The 22,777-nt window shown below is 36.1% G+C and overlaps 1 non-coding gene across 1 annotated transcript; it reads right to left on the bottom strand.

The window, feature by feature from the left end:
- Positions 1–16,865: 16,865 nt before the first annotated feature.
- On the bottom strand, positions 16,866–16,984 carry LOC111733126. Its single transcript, XR_002777850.1, has one exon. It is a non-coding gene; the product is annotated as a 5S ribosomal RNA (ribosomal RNA).
- Between the last annotated feature and the right edge of the window lie 5,793 nt (positions 16,985–22,777).

Raw genomic sequence — 22,777 nt, 5'->3', positions numbered from 1 at the left:
AATAACTATATACGGGGTCATGTGGGTACTAGATTCATTGGATTTATAACTTTGTAAGTTATATAAATGTCTAATCAGTATGTTGTACACTTGAAATTTATATAATATTGTTGTGAACTGTAATTGAAAAATTAAAAAATATTATAAGAAAAAAGATTGACACGATGTTTATAGAGTGCCTGGTAGTATCCTACCCAGGATAGAGGCTCAACATACAGTGGCCATTAACGAAGATGAAGATAGAGAGTATGATGAAGGAAAGGGGAAAAGAGGAAACCACTTTGAGACTCGTTATACTTCATTACTTATTAAGTGATCGTGGCAAAGACCAACTCTCTGAGTCTCATCTATAAAAATGGGATAATGTGATCTATTTCACAGATTTAATGTGAGAATTAAATGAGATAACATGTATTCAAAAAATTTAAAAATGAAGGTACTTTTCACATGTAGGGAACTATTGATAAGCAATTACTCTATGGCAGCTAGCACAGAGCCACACACAACTGGCCTTTAGTAAATGCTTTCTTTCTGCCACGATGAAGGATGGCTGAGGTACGAACTCTCACCCTTGTACTCTCTGCTGTAGTCACATTTGTTCTCAGTCATCTAAAGGCCTTCTTGCATACTGCTCCCTCTGGTTTAAACAATCTTCTCCCACAGCTACCCTTCACCTAGAACCACCTGCTCACCATTCGGGACTCAGCCTAGACTGCCCTTCTCCTAGAAAGTTCTTCCCTGCCCTTCCTGACCAGGCTCCATGAATTCCAAAAATGCATTTTTTTTTTGTCTCTGGTGATAACATCATCTTATAATATTTAGTTTTCTTGTCCAGACCCTTCTTTTGAACTGTAAACTCTTTGAAGGCAGGAGGAAATTTATCATTGTAGCTGTAACATGTAGCCATATGCTGGCACACAGAAGGCACTGAGTAAATATTTATTGAATTATGAGATAATGAAAGTGGATTCAAAACATAGAAGACTTGTCACATGGCTCTTTCTCTTTTCTTGGGGTGCTATGATGCTTATCTAGTTGCCATTCTTTCGTGCACAAAATTTGTAGCATCCATATCTTCAACTGAAATTATCAAGTGCTAGAAATTATGGTTAAACCTATGCTCATTCAAGTTTCAAAGTCATTGTCTAGAAAGCCTAGAAACATTAAAAAATTACTTTTGATTTGATTTTTTTCATCTAAGAGCATTTAGAAGGGTTCAATAAATCAGTTCAACAAACATTTAACTTGAACCAACTATTTTTTTCTCTAAGCTTTTTACAACTTTGTAAAAAGTTCAAAAGAAATGTAATCCCTTATATTCTTATTTTACTTCTTCATAAATCATTAATATGCCAGTTTGAATGAGTTTTTTTAAGATGAAAAAAATAATCTTCTCATTGAAGTTCTTGAAAGCAGCTTTTCCTCTTAAATATGGAGGTTATAATTTACAGAAGAGAAACCTTAATATATAAAGATATTGTTGCCTATGAATTTGAAGTACCAAATTTGATGAAATATGCTTTTCTATTATTTATATATATTTTTAGAATATACCTAAGATTGCAGTGAGCCATTCAAAAACCACTCAGCAAGTCAGATATCAAAGCTTTCAGACAATACGGAATTTTTCAGCAAATAGCAAAAAGGGAATCAATGTTTTTGTCAACTATAGCAACAAAGAATTGTTGAATGGAAAAATAAAATCATTTGGGCAATTCAGTGCAGGTAACATTCAACATATGACCTTTCTTTACAGCCTTATAAATATCTTCTGCATTATAATTGCTGCCATAATTGAATAGAGATTTTAAAGCAAGGCTCTTTTAGACAGTAAGCTATTATCCTCTAGGACTTGGCAAACTGGCTGTTAGCCAGCCTCATATTTAGATACTCCTAGGAGGACAAAATACAACAGTTAATTGGTTTATGTAAGAAGAGTAAAATATCTTAAACAATGCAGAGAAAAAGGAGCTCTCATACACTGCTGGTAGGACTGCAAATTGGTACAGCCACTACGGAAAACAGTATGGAGGTTCCTCAAAAACTAAGAATTGATCTACCACATGATCCAGCAATCCCTCTACTGGGTATTTACCCCAAAGACTTGAAAATTCATATCCGAAAAGATATGTGCACACCAATGTTCATAGCAGCATTATTCACAGTGGCCAGGACATGGAAGCAACCAAATTGCCCTACGATAGATGACTGGCTAAAGAAGCTGTAGTACATATATACAATGGAATATTATTCAGCCATAAGAAGAGATGAAATACTGCCATTTGCGACAACATGGATGGACCTCGAGATAATAATGCTAAGTGCAATAAGCCAGATAGAAAAAGTTGAAAATCACATGATATCACTTATATGTGGAATATAAACCTAAAAGCAACAAATAAACAGTACAAACAAACAGAAACTCATGGACATGGCCTACAGACTAGTGGTTACTAGAGGTTAGCGGGTGGGAGAGGAGGGGGAGGTAGAAGCTGTAAAGGGGGTCAAATATAAGAGAGTAGTGGGAGAGTGAAGTGGGTAATGGGGATCAAAAATATGGTAGCTGAAGGAAACTGGACTTTGGGTGGTAAATACACAATAGAATATATAGATGTCAAATTATAATGTACACCTGAAAATTATATAATCGTATTAACCAATGTTACCCCAATAAACTTAATTTTTAAAAAGTTAAAAAAAAATGAAATGTAGTCTGTACTAATCAAATGCTACAGGAAGAGTATTTTCTCAGAAAGTCATGTTAACAGTATCAGACAGATGGAAGCAGAGTATCTTAATAATAGCTAATGATGTATATCCTCTAGATATTCTCTCCTCTTCCTTTATTTATCAGCTATGAACATGTACAATTTTTTCAACTGAATTAATTTTTCAGGTATCCCCAAATCACTGCAGTTGATAGGCAAGAGATCCAATCTAATGTAAATAAATTCTCACAGATCTGTTACCCCAAGACCATGTAAATTGGTCAATCTCATACAGACATAACCTTTAAAAGATTCCAGTATCATATAATTCAACTCTGCAGTTTTCAGCTAAGATTACATTAAGGCTGTAATTTGTCCTTTGTCACATAGCAATGGTTATTCTCAGACCTAGGTAAAAAATTCAGGTCTCCTGATTTTTGCCAAGAGCTCTGTCTACTACCCCATGCTGAGTCTTCTATGCCTACTTCCTATGAATCAGAAGCTAAGTCACTATTCTAAAGCTGTGTATAAACACACACACACACACACACACACACACACATCTAAAGACTCTATCTGCAATTTGCTTTATTAAGGAACAATTTATACATTTTCCTGAATTCATCCAAAAGATGTGGAGTGCAATATTGCCTAAATGGGAGGTGTTATGGAAGAAATTTCTAGAAGCAAAGGAAGGAATTATTACCTTAAAACTTGGTGATCAAACTGAACAAGAGAAATAAAGGAAAAGCCAGAAGTGAAACCCAGGTCATAGAAGGTGAATAGTATGCTTGCTCAGAAGAGAAAGGTGAGTGCACCATATGTATGAGAAATAAAGTCAGTGGAGAACGGGATTAGACAATGACCAAAGAATGTTGAGTGGTCAAGGATACTAAAATGGCAAATTCTGGACACGTGGTGGGGTCTCCTTTGAGAACAGTCCTGTGCATCTGACTGGTATTTGGTAGAGGACAGTACTTCCTAATGAAGGCAGTCTGGTCAGAATATACTCATTGGTCCCTGACAAAAAGGAGCCTCCCCTCATGGTCACATCTTGTCACTGTGATTCCATGATAAATAGCATGGTCTCAGCATCAACCAGTCCCACTGGAAGAACTTGCTGCTGTTATTCAGCACTGTTTCCTCACCTCCTAAAAAGATAAATATCCAAATTCCATGTGGACCAAGGCCAAATACCAAGTCTACAACCCATAGGCAGAATGGAGTTTAAGGCTATCAAACCAAGCATTTGGAGAAAAGCTGAGATCATGCCAGAAAAAAACACCAGCTGAAAACAACTAATGAGGATATGTTTACAGAGGGTATTTAGGCTGGAATGAGGGGCAGAGGCACGGGAGGTATCAAGTTGGGGGTAGGGAGTGGTCAGCATAGTAGGCATGTTAAGGATGCAAAACAAAAAAACAAACAAACAAAAAACTTTTATAATCATTCATGGTACACTTCCAAGAAAATTTTTTAATATCCAGTAAAGTTGCCTGTTACAGATAGAGGTCTTCTGATTTGCAATTTGCAATGGGATAATGTTTTTCCAATTTGAAGATCAAATTGAAGTAATCTTCAAATTGGAAAAACATTATCCCTTCTTATTACTTCAGAGAAACAAAACAAATGCACTTAATTTTCTATATTTCCAGTTATTTCCAGTAAAGAATTCTAAATTAACCCAGGAAGACATTCTAGGCTTTCTTCCAAAGGCATTTGCTCTCCTGATGAACTATAAGCTCTATAATGCCCAGCACTTTACTTCTGTAAGTCTCTCTTGCTTCATCTGCAAAGATAAGGCATTGGCTCCAAAAACCTCTCAGTTCTCTCCTACTTTAACAAACCATAAATCTTGGAGTATAACCTGGGTTTAGCCTGAGTACATATTTAAGTAGGTAGTTTATCTATCTTAATCCAATAACAAGCACATGTCCCAGATGGAAAAAAAAACTATGCTGAAAAAAATAAAAGGCTCTGTCAGCACAATTATGTGTATGGTGAAAATAGGCAAAAGACCAAAAAAAAAAAAAAATTAGAAAAAAAGAGTCTGATAAACAGTTCAAGTACATGGAACATGATTAAGAAAGAGAGCATATAAAATATTCCATAAATTCAGATCTGCTATACTATGGGGCAGGAAAAAAAAAAGAAAAAGAAAATAAGAAGGGAAAAGATGCTCTTAGAGTGACTATACAACAAAACATTGTTAATAACTGTACAGCTCTTGATACCAAACCCACATTTTTATTTAGGTGGTCAAATCACATTACTTCTCACTCTTCTCATCCAAAAATAAAAATTTGCATTATTCTGGAATGTGTGGTTTGCATTTGAGGAAATTTTGAATCATCAACTGTTTAAATTAGGTCTAGTTAAAACAAGAAAAGAAAAGAATCTAATCATTTACGTTCTAGATGGTAAAAAGATAGTTGCAAAGAACACTGAACGTTCCATAATTTCCACCATTATCTAAAAAAAATTCACAGCTTATTTCAGAGTTTGTATGTGAACAGAAACAACTTCTCACCCCCATTACATGACTGAAGAATCACAGGTTCAAAGAAGTCACATAAATTGACCATGATTATACAGCTGAAAACAGATCCTCTGGTTCTGGGTTTCTCTAAGACTACACTGCCAACTTGACTCTTGTTTGCAGCAAAATGCTAAGCAACAAAGTTTCCCACAGTCAGTCTGTTGAGAGAAACCTGCTTCTGTTGGGGAGTGAATGTGCTGAACTCCAATTGCTAAGAATAGCTGAAAGTACCTTGGAAGACGTGCAACTGGTTTTTAAAGAAATCTCCTCTTTAGGGTGTTTCTTCTCCTCATCCATCTGTTGTTATGTATCTGGATAATGCATCAGAGGTCGTGCAATATATGGAAACATATTGAAGGTATTACATATGTCAGAGATATTTTCTCTTGTATTTCCATTAAAAGCTCCCAGCTATGCCAAAACTTTTTCATTCTCAAGTGAAGTACATTTCAGTAAATAAGATAATGGGTAGAACTTAAAGAATCTTCTAAAGAAGAGAGAGAATTGCAAAAAGAGAGGGAGAACTTGACAAAAGGAAAAAATATTACAGGCAGTCTCAGAAGAAAGGCCTTATTTCTCTGATAATACACTGTTAAGGAGTAAAGTCTGCAGTGTGCAGCTTTCAATTCCTGTCGCTTTTCCCAACTTCTTTTCCTAAACTGGATAACAAAGATCAGAGGACCAAAAAGTGGACAAGTGTGAGTCTATGTGGGTATGCAAGTGTGTAGGTGCTCCTGTGATGGTGGGATATACTATTTGTTGGATGAAATGTAATAATTCTAAAAGTGCTTATTTCCACATCTTTTTCAGACTTAAACTAATGGCCTCCGTGTTTTATGATTTACATTTAAGCTTCAAAGGAATTTTCTGCTTCAGGGTAAACGTTTCTTCAACAAATATGAAGTTTTTTATTTACTAAATTCTCACTATGTTTCAGACACAATGTGAAGGACTGGAGATACAGTTGTGACAAAGACAGACCTAGTCCTGCCATCATAGACATTATATTCTATTAAGAAAGTCTAAGATCATGTCTTAAGGGCAGTTTGTTACATATCTGTCAATGAGATCTAAGGAGAGTGTTAAAGTCCTAGAGACACAGGATGAAACAGCTAACCTGTTCACATCCCTAATTCCCTAGATAACTTCAATGCTTACAACTTGGAATTCTTGTAAGAGTATATCTGTGACAACTACACTGAGAATAAAGAAACATAACAAAAACTATTTGGATCATTGCTCCTCCCATTCATCTGAAATGTGTCATGCCACTAATTATAGACCCCTGGTTACTGTGCAGTTTTTATCTTGCTTGATTTCACTGTCATTGACTAATGGCAACTATTCCTTTACATAAACCCAGCACTGTATTTTTATATAATAGATGTTCAATAAATATGATATAAAAACACGATACAGAAATAGATGATACTAAAGAAATATAAATGGTAATTTTTATAATGAAGATGTAATAGTAATAATATGCTCAAGTTTTTTCAATTATCCTGTATTTTGGATAGTACACTTAACACTTTAAATAAATGCATGTTATATGATATTATACAAGGAACATTTTACTCTAATTTAATGCTTCATATTTAATGCTTCTTTACCTTCCACTTTCATCATCTAATTCAATGGCTTTGTATTGGAGATTCCAGAAGTGCTTAATTGAGCATATCACCATGTGTTTAGTTCACTTAATAACCAACTAAGAATACTTAGAAAATAAAAGGAGGCTGGCATCAATATAAGTTTTATGCTGTCAGGTACTATAATGTGCCATAGATTGAACATTCAAAATGCTAACAGAAACAAAATTGGTTCCCCAGCTTAATTTTAAGGCACCACATGATATTTAATTATTATATTTATGCTTTTCAAACTTTCCTCTGGTTCTGTCTTCCTGTTACACCTTACTGAAGTTTTCTAACTTCCACGTGTGTAAGAGTCAAATAGCCTAATCTTCTCTTTCTTTGTCTCAGTAGCATTTATGTCTGATTTCCATGCAAATAATCAACACACTGTATAAACACAAGTTCACTGCCCTCCTTACTTTATAGAAGAGCTGGAGATCTACCCAATTCATACCTATATTCAGTAAGCCTACTTTTCATTATTATAACCCTATTTTACAGTGAAAGAGAAGTTTTCCTCATTAATACTGCCACTATATAAATTTAGGCCATCTCAATGTCTATAAGTTTAATGTTATTCTTCCTACTGCACTAATAGACTGACAAATTTACTTCATTTTTTTAAAAGTATAGTATCCGCTATTCTCTTCCATCTTTATTCTAAAAATGGACAAATAAATAAATAGTCTTGAACCATTCTTCATTCTGAGTTCCTAAGATCTTGGCTGACCATCTTCTGATCCACACAGTACTACCACAACTATTTGTTCTCCCACAGAATTCAAATGGGTTTCCTCCTCCTAATGGCGGCAATAATAAAAACTCTTTTCCTAAATGTAAGGAGACTCTAAAGTCTAGAAAGTTTCAAAATTATTATTTTATTTTATCTTCATTACAGACTGTATGAAAAAAGACATTGTTGTACCCATTTTATAGATAAGAAAACTGATTTCAAACAAGTTTAGTGACTTGCTCACATTAAAATACCTAGTAAATGAAGAGCAAGGAATTTAACCCCAGATCTTTCCATTTCTCAGCCCGGAGCCCTTCCTTCCCCCACTGTCATCTCTCCACACTCTCTTGGTACACTTTTGGTATTTGGAACACACTTTCCCTAACACACACATTCCTAAGGGGAAAAAAAATCACTTCTCCTTTTTTCTCACTGAGGAACATAGCATCAGAAAGTATATCCTTTAGGGAATGTGTGTTAGGATGGAGAGTAAACACCAGAATCTCCTGTCTTTTCTATATATAAATAGAATAGAAATAGAATGTAGGCACCTTTTCGACTGGGCTATAAAATTACCATCATTCTCAGTTGTCTGATATATTCTGACACTGTAAATAAAAGTCATAAACATGACCCTGCCGCACTGTATTTTGACTGGTTCCCTGGAGAGAGAGCCATACTCTTCCCTCGAGATTTCAATCTTTGATGAGCCATACAGCAGTAACTTTCATTGTCAAAGAGTAAAAACTTTCTGCCTAAGTTCTGGGACCAGGGACAATGTCTTATTCCTTTTTGTGCCTTCGGCCCCTCACTCAGTGCCTAGAATACATAAAATTGATGTGAAAATTTACTGTAAGATAATTATTATTTAACTTTGTATAAAATGTTTTCTACTCAAGATGAATTGGGCAACCACCTAACACCTGGCCCATACAGGACTTTCCAAGGTCTCATACCTTGAACCCATCACACAATAAAATCCTCTCAAACTAACATACAGACATAGACCATCCTAAATGAAATAAAATACAAGTCTTGATTACAAAATGTATTGCATAGGCCTTATAAGTATATTGATTTGAGCAAACTAATTGAAAAAAAAAAAAAACATTTGGGGCAAATGGAAAAATTTCAATATAAATAGGATATATAGCAAAGAAAGATTATTTTTAGGTAGAATAGCATTGTAATTATATAAAAAATAACACTTTCTAAATTTTCAATCAAATATTTAGGAGTTAAAGTACCACGATTTCTGGAACTCGTTTTAAAAAACTTTAAACAAAAAACAGTCAAAATCTAAATGATGGATATATGAGGGGTCATTATACTATTCTCTTTGCTTTTATGCCTGTTTGGAATTTTTCTTAATAAGCGATTTTTACATAAATGCAAAATAATCACTCATTACATTATGACAATGTTCTGTCTCTATTTACAAGAGTGCTATTTTCATATATGATCCAAACATATTTTCACACATTCTCTTAGATTTGTGTTTCTGGATATTTCACATGCAAGTTATTTAAAGTGGATAATTTAGATATTTACAACGAAAGTGTTTTAATTATTTACTAAAATAAAATGTAAACTTTGTACAATCCTACTACAAGAATGTATACTGCGGGAGCAGAAATAAAAAATGGCATAAATGACAGAGGCTCTGTTCATCCCTCTGGCGACCAAATCAGTTTTGATGGAAACAAGGAAACAGCAAGGAAAAATTGCCTGGGATCTAGATGAGCAAGCCATAAAACTAAGGAGAAATCTAAGAAATCACCCTGCAACAGCAGAAGGTAGGATGGGGTGAGGATGCATGGCTGCCCTCTCCTGAGTGGCTGAGTGGGGCAGAGGCAGAGGCAGTGGCAACCAGCAGCTGCAGGTTCCTCTTAAAGGGGCTGTGTCTGGGAGCAAACTTTCATAAGGAACTTGCTCACTCTGAGCACCAGTGCCCGTTTGGCTGCACTCAGGAGGTACCAGGGACTTACAGGGAGACACTGCCAGAGTGAGGGCCAAGACGAGACTCATGGTATCCATTGTTCTTCTGTTGAGCCTTCTCGCCTCCCAGTGTATGGATGCAGTGCCACCACAACTGCCGAGACATCATCAAACTGGATAACAGAGGTCACTCCACCCAGAGGATTCCCTGAAACTCCACCTCCCCCAACTATTGGCCTCACCCAAGCTACATCCATGTGTATCCTCAGCAAGTCAGGTGCTCCTTGCTGAGCAGCACCAAGACTCATGCTTGTGGCAGCAGACTGCATTGTCTGACATAGAGTGAGGCAAATATAAACATAGCATCTGTGGATTGCTTGCTGAATCTTGCAGGTGGCCCTGGAGGGTTACAGGTGGGGGCTAAACTTGGCCTACAGCTGAACTCCTCTCAGGACTGTGCCACTGGACACCTACTACACAAAGCCGCCCTAGTAAGATTGGGAGACATAGAAACAGACACTGAAAGGCAGCCAAAATGGGAAGGCAAAGAAGCAGAAACCATATAAGAGAACAGAACAGAGATCCAGAAATAATGGAGTCAAGCTATCTAACAGATGCAGAGTTCAAAACACTGATTATAAAGATGCTCAATGAACTTATAGGAAGTGAAGATAAATTCAGTGAGAACTTCAACGAAGATAAAAAACATAAAAATGGAAATGAAAATTTTAAAAGGGAACCAGTCAGAAATAAAGAACACATTATCTGAGATGAGAAGAATATTAAATTGAATAAACAAAGGAATAAACAAAGTGAATAAAGAAGAGGATCAAATAACCTATATAGAGGATGGGAAAGCCAAGAACACTCAATCAGAATGGCAAGAAAAAAGATGCCAAGATGATAATAACAATTTAACAAGCCTATGAGACACTATTAAAGCTAAAAATATCCATGTCATAGGGGTATCCAAAGAGGGAGAACAAGAAGTTGAATATACATTTGAAGAAATAATGATGGAAAACTTCCATAACCTGGTGAAAGAAATGGACATACAACCCAGGAAGCTCAGAGAGTCCCAAACAAGATGAAGCCAAAGAGGCCCACACCAAGACACATCATAATTCAAATGCCAAAGATTAAATACAAAGAGAGAATCTAAAAAGCAGTAAGAGAAAAGCAAATAGTTACCTACAAGGGAACACCCTTGTAGGTGACTGGCAGCTGATTTGTCAAAAGAAACTATGCAGGACAGAAGAGCTTAACAGAAAATACTCAACGTGATGAAGACCCAGGATTTACAACCAAGAATACTTTATCCAGCAACACTATCATTTATACTTTCAGGACAGATAAAGAGCTTCCCAGACAAAAATAAGTAAAGGAATTTATCATCGCCAAGCCAGTATTATAGGAAATGTTGAAGGGACCTCTTTAAGAAGAAAGAACATATATCAAAAACAGGAAAGAAGAATGGTAATAACTACATTCCTATCAACAAGAACTTCAAATGGAAAAAACTTAAGTGCTCCAAACAAAGGATAGAGTGGCTGAATGGATAAGAAAACAAGACCCTTACATATGGTGCCTATAAGAGACTCACTTCAGATTAAAAGACACACACAGACTAAAAGGAAAGGGTTGGCAAAAGATATTACCTTGATGGACCAAGAGGATATTGAGCTAAATGAAATGGGATGGATAGAGAAAGACAATTATCACATGATTTCACATACATGTGGAATTTAAAGAACAAAATAAACAACAACAAAAACAAAAATAAACTCATAGATACAGAGAATATTTGAGGGCTACTAGTTGGGAGGGGGTCAGAGGGATGGTAAAAAATGGCAAAGGAATTAAGAAGTACAAATGGATAGTTACAAAACAGACATGGAGATATAAAGTATAGCATAAGGAAAATAGATAATACTGTAATAAATACACAAAGGGAAAGAGAGAAACTAGATTTAGTGGGGCAATCACTTCGTGAGTTATATAGATCTCTAATCACTATGCTGTACAACTGAAACTATTATATTATTGTATGCCAATAATTGAAAAAATCTAATTGAATTGTACAATGTAAATATGAGCCACTAATTGTCTATTCAATAAAGCTAGGAAAAAATGAATAAAATACACATCAAAATTCATCCATTTGGTTAAAAAATGTAAAATATCTCATTATCATTTTTATATTGGTTACATATTAAAATGATATTATTTTGTATCTATTAGGCTAAATAAAATATATTATTAAAATTGATTTCACTTGTTTATTTTTACTTTTTTAACGTTGTCACCATAAAATTTAATATTACATATGCAGCTCACATTTGTGCCCTGCATTTCATGTCTATTGGATAATACTACTATAGACAACTAGGCAGCAGAAACCCAGTAAGGCACAGCCTATGCTTTAAATCAAATTGTCTTTGTCAAAACTCATGTATAGCTACAACAGCCTAGGAGTGTCTTTAAATAAGCATAGTACAATTTGCTACAGTAGAATCTCTGAAATTCATAGCCAAGTCTAAATGGAACTAATTTGATATAGGGGAGGAGAAGCATGAATAATATAAAAGAATAAAAAAATTCAAAACCATTGCTCTTTGAGTCTGGATTTTAAAGATATAAAGTCCATTGGAAACCCATGCCCAAGGCAGACACCAGCTCTTCCCAGCTCAATTTTACCATACTCAGCTCCCTGACAAAGACCACTGACCCCCCAGTGGTCTTCCAGTTATCCTTCCAGTTAAGTGTCCTCAGGAGACATTAAACAGTATAGAGCTTGGTAATGGAAGACAGACAATCATTCTGCTATAGTTGGGTAGATACTGAAGGCCATGAATAGCTGATGCAAATTTCTAGGTGCTCTATATGGAAGAAATGGTAGTCTTCAGTTTTTTCAATTGAGCAAGTATAATTTATTTATTATGTTTTCCTTAGAAACACTTAGAGAGGAAGCTCAAGGGGAATAATACTTACAAAATAAAAAGCGATTATCTTTCTTTTTCCTACAACTTCCAAGGTAAGGAAAACTGATGAGTATTTATCAGTTAATGATGAAAAAGCACTTCAAAAATGAAAATGGCTCTGAAATGCATAGCATTGCCTTGATTGCAGAAAATGGAGACTAAAGAGAAAAGGCACTCTTTAAAATGTCCTCTGCAATTGGCTCCGTCTCTGATGAAGCTCTCAGATTCCTTGTCCCTCCCATGATAATAACTTGTCTTTGTGGCCATAGCCAAGAACACATTCTTTGTTTGGTTACATAAGCTTCTAAAAATAGCAATTCATCATATGAATGCTAAATGACCCTTGAAGATAGTGGTTTTATAGGCTATTAAGTTATTGCAGTATCTATTTTATGTTACATATTATAATTAAAGATAAAAATAATTTTTGATGCTTTTTAAAGTTTAAAAGCATATCAGTTTTATGCTTTGAGCATTTTTATCTAAAAACCCTGAGGAAAGATTTCCCATGGTTAAAAAAGTTTTGCCACAGACATGGAGAAGAATTTTCTCCTCATTACTGAGGTCTAATAAAAAAAAAAAAAAAGAGGCTAATTCAAAGTGTAATTTATTTTTTCTGTCTGTCTAGGTAAGTTCAATAAATAAATTCAAAGAAAAAGAATGAGAGAAATTAGCTGGCAGAATATTTAAAGGAAACTTAATAATGGCATTTCTCATCTCTTAAATCTAGAACTTTAAAACTGAAAGAGTCCCAGGAAATAATCTAGTCAATATCTCCCTAACCAGAGAGGTTAAGATACTTGCCAAAGTTACACAGCAGGGCCAGCTTGCTGTTCTCTCTCCAGGAACACATATTGATTATTATTCTCCTTGACACCAAGTGAATGAATGCATCCTTGAATGAATGCAAGAAGTGACTCAAACAGAACTTTAGTACTCTTGGAGGTAGAGAAAACCAAGATATTAAGATAAGGCTACAAAAGTCAGCGGGGAAAATGTAGAGAATTATGGGAGCCTTTCTTCACAAAACTCACCAAATGATCAAGAGTATATAAGGAGTCAGAAAAGCTTCTTATACAGTCAACTTATTCAGGTATGTTTTTTATCCCCATAGTATTTTTTAACTGAAGTAAAATATACATAACATAAAATTAATCATTTTAAAGTGAACAATTCAGTTATAATTTAGAGCATTCACAATGCTGCTCAACTATCACCTCTATCTAGTTCAAAAATATTTTTATCATCTCCAAAGATAACCCCAGACCCATTACACTGTTACTCCTTTCCCCTTTCCCCCATAACCTGGCGCCCACCAGTCTGCTTTCTGTTTCTATGTTTACCTATTCTGGATATATCATATAAATAAAATCCTACAATATGTGACATTTTGTGACTGGCTTCTTTCATTTAGCGAAATGTTTTCAAGTTTCACCTACACTATAGCATGAATCAGTATCTTCACAGCTGAATAATAATCCATTGTATGTATATACCACAATTTAGTCAACTACTAAACCATACATAGAGTATTTATGGTAATTTTTGATCTTCGGTATTCATTGAACTCTCTACCATCAATGAACACACTCTTAAGATTCCTTACTCAGAAGCCAGTTCCTGCTTGTTCAACAAAATGAAAAGCTGTTTTAATATTGCATTAAGTCAGCAAAACAACTGACTGTAAAAACAACGAAGCATTTATAACAACAACCCTGTGAATTGAGTACAATTATAATTATCTTTATTTCAAAGGTGAGGTAACTGAGATGTAAGGAGCTGAAGTAGCTGTCCAGTGTGCCCACTGTTAAAAGGCAGAATAACAACTGGTTTCTTTCCCTTTCCATCTGCCCCAACAACAGCATTCATCCAGCTACTCACACTAACCCAGTCACAACTTATTACATCGATTATATTTCTACAAATTAAGTTTTGAAGACAGGTTCTTACATTCAGGACAATAAAAGGTTTAGCTCTAAGTATTTGTTTGTCAGTCTTTCTAATTCACAAAACATTTTCCCAAATGAACAGTTGTATAAATGATTTGTAGATTCTCATATTAGCCCATCAAAAATCTAATCCATCACATAGCTACATTATTATTGTATTATCGGACTTAAACTTTATGTGTTCTATTATTTAAAACAAACAAAAACAAACAAACAACAATAACAAAAATAAAAAACCATGTCCCAAATTGAGGAAAGAGATGCCTGAAACTCAGTATCCCTTCCCAGTAGTGGTATTCTCTGCATACTGCCTACCCTGCCCTATCCCAGTTTGTACCAATATTGTTGAAATTCCAAAAGCAGTGAGATGGAGTCCTACTGGTGAGGAGGCTTAAATTAAAGAAGTTCTCAGATGAACCTCCAAAGAGGAACAGAAACAGATATGAGGGTTGAACAATCTCTCAGAGCAAAGCAGCAGGATGTTTAGGAAGTGTGGGGAGGGGTAGAACAGAGCAAAGACAATGTTTGTGCTTGATATTTAGTGGTGAGCTACAGGTTAATGGCAAATCATAGCACCAAATAAGTTCTAACGTTAAACAGATACATTCTGGAACATTATGCCATAATGATAATTGATAATTATCATTATAGATAATTGAGATAGTACCAATTTCACACACATTTTAAGCATGAACTCAAAATAATATAGGATAAATTTTACAGTGCTTTAGAGTTTACAAAACATTTTACCACTCATTGTCTCATGAGGTCCTCACAACAACCTTGTGAGTTTGGATAGATATTAATATACCTATTTTACTCATGCAGAAATTGATCATGGTAGTTAAATGCTGTAGCCACACAGCTAATAAGTTATGGAACTAGGACTCAAATTCAAGCTTTTTAAATCTTCAAATTCTGAGTTCTCTCTGCAAAATTATGCCATCTCGGGCCAAGATTCCTAAAAAAGGAAGGTAACAGTATTCTAAATCAACTCGCAAAGAGAAAAGAAATGGAGAAATAAAAAGCCAGGAGAAACAGCAAAACATAGCATCACACAATGTTTATGTGAAAGCAAATATGACTTTCTCCTGAGCATTTCTTATTCTGTGGCTTACTCATCCCTTCTCAAAATCATAAGTTTACCTCAGAGATCATGGGAGTGGAGTCTGCCACATGTTAAGGAAGAGTTCAAGTTTCCTTTTAAAGTCTAGATCATTTCTAGCCAAATAACTTCTGTAATTCCAGAGATATTCACAGTTACATTTTATTCCTACACACTGAACATTTTAATTTATCTACAAGACTATTACTTCTTTTTTAATTATAAGCACTTACTCAGATAGAAGCCTTTCCATGATACTGCCATCCTATATGATTCTAAAATGGAACAAATCAAGTCTGGGGCCTCTTTATTGAGGTTCTGAGGCTCTTTCAGGCTCTGAGATGTGCATTGAGATTCTTTGTCTGGCCATCAAACAAGATGAAGTGGGCTGTTCTTCCCCAGGGTTAGCCGGTCACAGCAAGACTAGATCTCAATTGTGAAAGACCCAGCAGCCCACCATCACTGCCAGCCTATTCCACTAACAACACAGAAGCCCCTTCCATATCATGCTGTGGAAAAGGGAGAGATTTTAGAGTGCCTGGAATTTATAGACAAGAACTCCATTAGCCAGTCTCACAACTAATTGCATTTCTAGCTCCTGGCCCATGGTATATTATAACTGATGGTAATGCTTGTGGAGTGATGACTTATTTGACTTTACTCCTAGTAAAGAGTGACAGAGTCTGTATGTACCTTGGAGCGGGGCTGGAGACTGGTGTGTGGGAAGAAGGGAAAAACTGATCACTACTGAATGTTTTACCCTTCTTCCTAAGACTTTATTACACCTCAGATGGAGTGACCTTAGGCATAAATCATATGAGTAGAAGCTTAGAAGTCTGTATGTTTGATTCAATTCTGATTTCTTTCATTAGTGTCTGTCTTTCTAAGTGGTTGGGAAAATTTTGATTCTGTTGCCTCTTACTCTCCAGCTTCTGCTATTCAGTGGGTGATCTTGGCAGAAGATTGTGGCTCCTGCATTCCTGGAGTATCATGTAATGCAACATGAATCTGGAATCAAGCCCTAGACTAGAATTGTGTATTTGCTATTTATTAACCATGTGACCTTGATGAGGCAGTAAACTGACTAATAAGCCAGCATTTCTTCAATTATGTGTTGAAAATAGTAACACCTACTTCTTAGCATTGTTAAATAAATGAAATATTATAATATAAAAACATTTATTTTTTTTTTCAGGTGAGGCAACCCTTGGTTGACCTCACAGATTGCAAGGACCTTGTCAGTTTACAATCCCTTATTTTTTAAAAAATGTTTTACACCTACAGCACCTGGTCTTCCTAGGTGGTCTCCCATCCAAGTACTAACCAGGCCCAACGCTGCTTAGCTTCCGAGATCAGATGGGATCGGGCTTGTTCAGGGTGGCATGGCTATAGACTTGAAAACTTTAAAATTGTTCTTTATATACAACTTATCTACTAACAACAAATGTGACTCACTCTACAGGTGAAAATAACAAATAATCTACATCCTTCCTTGTGTAAGTTTATAGTCATTTTCTAAAATGCAACTTTTTTCATACAAAAATAAATGAACATTCAGTTATCTAGTAAAATCAGACCACAAAAATAGTAACTTGATATGTTGTATGTATAGAGCATAGGTAAAGTTTATGTTAAAGTGATTTTGATTTAATATCTCGCATGTCACTAATTATAAATGCAGTTTCAGAAACTGACACATGAATGCTCTGTTGTTGTAAAAACCATAAAAAGAAGAGAATATGACTTCACTAGTCACCTCCCTGTCCCTAAAACAGTTTTCCATCATTTCATTAAAAAAGAAAAAATCCATCATGTACTGCTCAATATGGCGACTTGCTCCTTAATGGTCAAGACATTATTTTCAGACACATTCTTTCCTTGATTTTCTATCCCCATGGGGCCCTGCTAGAATTCTTGGCCTTCTGAAACCTTGTGGCTGCAGCTTCCATCTTACTGAGCAGATTTTCAAATGAAGTCCCCTTGCTGTGTGCATAGAACTGCTCTTCAGAGCTGCAGGCGTGCCCGTAAAGGGCTCTAGTGTTGGATTTATTTCCCACATCTGGACACATTGCTCTCTCCCCAGCCTCCCTCCCTCCAGTCCCCACTTATTCTCCCTCCCCTCCCTCTTCATTCCTAAATCCTACAGCCATGACAGAAATAAATTAGCTAGAGGTACAGGTCACACCTTGGAGAGCAGTAAACGTTCTGTGAGAAATCAACAGAGAAGATGAGATTCTCAAACAGCTGAAGCAGAAGGAATGATGCATTGATGGCTATACATGAACCACACAAAGGAGCCTGAGAACAACCTTCAGGGGAGGGGTTGGTGCACTCTAGGTTCACTTATTCTAACACCTGAATCCAAGATACTACCGCAGAAAAGATGTTCCCCTGATACCTGTTCTTCTGAATCTTTTTTCCTCAGGAAGGCTAAATGTTGCTATGCAAGTACTCATGAAAATTAAAAATTATGTTCAGATGATAGATGCTAATCCTGGGATCCCCAGGAAGCACCCGAAGGCCTAAGCTGAGTACGTAAAACATATCTCTTCCAGGAAAACTTCCCCTCTATGGCCGCTGACAGACAAAACCAAGGAGGGATCATCTAGATCCATACTTCCTAAGTTCATAAGTATGATAAAACAATATGACTTAGGCTCTTGACAGACTTGGGTTCCAGTCCTGGCTTCACCACTCAGTTAGCAAAAATACCTTGGGAAAACCCCATTTACAAAATGCCAATATGAAATCAACCTTAGAGACAATTGAGAGGATTAAATGAATACTATACATAAATACCTGGTACGAAATAGGCACTCCACGGATGTTGGGTGCTTTTCCTCCCCCCTCTCTGATTATGAGAAGCTTTTAATTTCTCTTAATTTCTACATTTTTCCCACTATAGATCTTTTACAAAAGTGGTCCCTAATAAAAATTTAATCCAAAAGCAAATTCAAGATGTAGAAAAAGAGGTAGCTCAGGAGGACTCCCAGTACCTCCACAATCTCTATCAGCTACTAAATGCCACACCAAACAATTTAAGTTAAAGCGGGATGCTTGCTCTGAAAGCAGTGTCAAAACCCTATTCCTAAATTTTCACATATAGGAATTCTGGAATTTCTATTGCTTCATGCCAAAACCTATTTTTCTCTCGTATTCTCTTTTTTTCACTTCTAAAAACTGCATTTATTGAATGATTTTATTCTCTTTTCCTCCTCAGTTTGAGCCAAATCTTCCTCACATACAGCTGAATTTCAGTAATGAACCGAATACTTATAGTGGGTAAACCCTTATTAATTATTTAATATACAGACTTTTTAAATATTCTCAATTTTTTTTCATTTTTAATTGTGGTAAAATATACCTAACATAAAATTTACCATCTGAATCATATCTAAATATGGTTCAGTAGCATTAAATACATTCACATTATTGTGCAACAATCACCACCATTTATCTCCAGGACTTTTTCATCTTTCCAAAGTGAAACTCTGTATCCATTAAATGATAATTCCTCATTTTCCCCTTCCCCCAATCCCTGGCAATCACCACTCTCTGCCTCTGAATTTGACCACTCTAGGTACCTCATGTAGGTAGAATAACACATTCTTTTGTTACTGGCCTATTTTACTTAGATAATGTCCTCAACATTAATCTATGTTTTAGCATGTGCCAGAATTTTCTTCTTTTTTAAGGCTGAATAATATTTCATTGTATGTATACACCACATTTTATATATTCATTGATCTCCCAACTTCTCAGGGAGTATGGGGGAAATATATATGTCAACAATTTGTTGAGTACCCTGACTTGTTCATTTCTCATGCATGCAGAAACTTCTTATGGTTAACCAAATTCGACTCTGGCTATAATTTCTGTCTAGTTTCCCCATATTTCCTAATCTTTTACTAATTCAAGAAATATAAAGATAATTTGGGCAATTAAAGAGTTTTCAGGACTCTGGTAGAAAGCATTTTGCCCAGCTCATTTAATCATGCTTCCTTCCACCTAAGTAAATGAAAGAGAAGGCTTTTTCAGAACAGAAAAGGTGAAAGCACTAGAACTCAGAGATAACAGCCAGGGGGAAAAGAGTAACATCAGGCATTTGGTTAACAGACTAAATTTTTAAAATCATTTTCACATTTGATCATCCCACCTGAGGAAATTCTAGTGACATTATAATTTTCAGATGTGAAAACTAAGACAATGTAAAGTAAAATAATTTATTCAGAGTAATATAGCTAGAAAACCCCAAGGTTAGGATCCAAAAACCAGCCATTTTGCTCTAAATCTATTTTTAAACTATACGATACTACCTAATAATTACTAAGGTCTTCACTCTGAAGCCGGAAAACATTTAAGGACCTATTTGAGGGGAAAAATGATAATTTGCATTTGTTGTTCAAGTGGAATGATTCCCCAAAGGCAGGCAATGTACATAAAGCTTATTAGGCATTAACTCTTCAGAGGACCAGACTTGCCCAATTCTGAGCAATGCATGTTGCTCCAGAATTAGGCAAAAATAGGTGTCTTAGGTATCTCTCATCTAAGGAACTTACAGAAATACTACTCAAAGCCAAGAGTCTACCAGACCACAGCCACCTTTTCCCACTGAATATGCTTCCTGGAGGCCTTTCTAGTCACATGGCATCATATGTTCTATTGATCAATCACCTGAGCCTTCTTTGCCTCAGTGGCTATATACACTCTCCTTTCAGAATAGATTTCCTCTTCTTTAAACTTCCTGGGGATACCATGAACTGTAAAAATGCTAATGTTGGTAAAGTATAAAATTTAGTGTTGGGTACATAATAGATGCTCAATGAAACAACATTCACCTACACTGTCCCATCCCACCCCGACAGTGACCTTCCTTTCTTAGCATGGACAAGTGGCTGAAGGTTGTGGTGAGGCATCTGAAGGAGGATACTGAACTCTAAAGAAGTCAAAATAGACATTTAAAATCTTTACTCATCATTCACTGCCCCTGAAGTCCACTTTACACTTCTGAATCACTGCATCTGTTCTGTTGATTTGCACATAAGTGCTCTGTGCCTTTATATGTTTCATTTATTCAGTTAGACTGAAGAAAGCAGCCTGACCTTTCATTTGGTTTTGTAGCCCTGTGACTGTGTACTTACACAGTTCTCTATAGAGAGAATACTCAATTATAAGCCACTGATTTGGTCAGAAGTAGGCCCTTGAACTTTCTCTCTCTCTCTACAAGGGTTTTTTTTTTCTAACATAACGCCATGTGTAAGCCCAGGAACTTGGAATCCAGATATTCCATCAATATCAATAGCCCAGTCAGTGCTGGTCAGAAGAGCCAAGAAATGCAAAATCTTGACAATTCTGCAGCTCGTCTACACATGTGCCTTTGGTTGTTTTTCAATACCTACCAGATGAATGAGGTTGAAATAACCGATAACTATCATTCTTTTCTTCATGGAGATATCTCACATCTAAGAAGCCTCATCAGAAGTGTTGGAAAGCCACCACAGATAACTAGATTTGGCTTTACAGTACTGCTCATCTCAGACACATCTACTTAGATAAACTCTCCCAGCTTCTCCCAGGACCAATATCAATGGGACCACTGATTTTGCCTTAGCTCACTGGACTATTCAGCACAAGTTTTATATTTTCAATAAATATACCATAAGCACTACTCACCTGATGATTTTAACTCACCAACACAACCCCCCTGAGGATCTCGGAGTTGAGCTAAGAGCTTTTGGGGGTTCACAGAAAGAATAGCTGGCACTTACCTTGGATGATATAGAACATAAACAGCAGGAATATGTACCATTCAAAACACTGTGGGGTTTACTCTGCAAAGCATTTTGCTAAGCATTTTATGTATATCGTCTCAAATAATCCTCACAGCAACCCCACAATGACAAAGAGATGCAGAGAAATCCAGCAAAGTCCATGTACTTTGTAACTACACCATATGGCACACATTTTGTGGTCCCACAGACAGAATTCAAAGCCGGGTCCCCAACTCATTGTGGGTTACTCTCGGTGAAATATATAACTTTTCCAGTCTCAGTTTTCTTTTTCATAACGGGACTAATAATATATAAAGTCTCCACCACTGCCACACTTTTTGCCTTCGTGAATCATGAAACTCTTCTTTATATATCCTCTCTGGCTCAGTAACCTGACAACCCCACATAGGTTCAGGATGGCCTAGAATTTCAAATCCTGAGTTGGGTAACTTGAACTCCCAACCAGCCTCATTCTGATCTTAGAGAACAAGTCATTCTAATCTTTCAGTTTCATCATTTGTCAAATAAAAATATTAATACTGGTTCAATCTATTTTAATGGGTAGTGTTAAAGATAAGGTAAAAGGAAAGACGCGGAAGCTCCCTGAAAGGTTTCAAGTACTTCTCAAAGTTAAGAATTCATTATAGTAACACATTTGGTTTGAGAATTTTTTTTTTTTCACAAAATAACTGCCATTGTCCAAAACTTCAAGGTGAATGGGAAACTCAGTCCAAGATACAGAAAGTAACACCAGATTATTCCTATTATTGTGTAGTTAGAGCCTTGGACTGGAGCTCGAGAGTTCTGTGTGCTAGTTCTAACTCAGTCATTGCTTTGAACAAACCACTGCACTTCACTACAGAATAAGGACATAATACTTGCCTTCTCCAAGCCCAATGAGTAGGATGTGGGTAGGATACAAAAAAATTCAGAAAACTTGAGACAAGAAAACCTCTAAGAAGTTGATTATATACATTTTTAATGTGATATCAGTTTTTTTTTCTCCCATTCACTTTCCCTTCTCACAATCTAAATTTTATCCAGATGTGAACACATGGAGGCCTGTCTTTGTTCATTCTCTGTCTCTTTGTATACCCTTTGGCTTTCCTTTGTGCCTCAAAAAGTTTCAGTGCTATTCATCAAGGCATAAGTTATGAAGAGAGAGCAGAGCTGGTGATGGGTGCAATGATAGATGGGAAAGGAAAGTCAGACAAGAAAGTTATAGAATGCTCCAGAATGGGTACCTCTTCGCTTTTAATACAGACAGAACCAAGGCGGTGAAATGGTTTCTGACTCTAGACAAATGCTCTCAGCCATATAAAGCCTTTCAAGCGGCACTGTCCCAGAACCCAGACTGCAAATGGTACATGTATGGGTGCGCGCACGCGCGCGCACGCACACACACACACATACACA

Source organism: Pteropus vampyrus, unplaced genomic scaffold (genome assembly GCF_000151845.1).
Source record: "Pteropus vampyrus isolate Shadow unplaced genomic scaffold, Pvam_2.0 Scaffold528, whole genome shotgun sequence".
Classification (NCBI taxonomy): Eukaryota; Metazoa; Chordata; class Mammalia; order Chiroptera; family Pteropodidae; genus Pteropus; species Pteropus vampyrus.
Note: the sequence above shows the minus strand (reverse complement) of the source record. Positions and strands in the feature narration are given on the sequence as shown.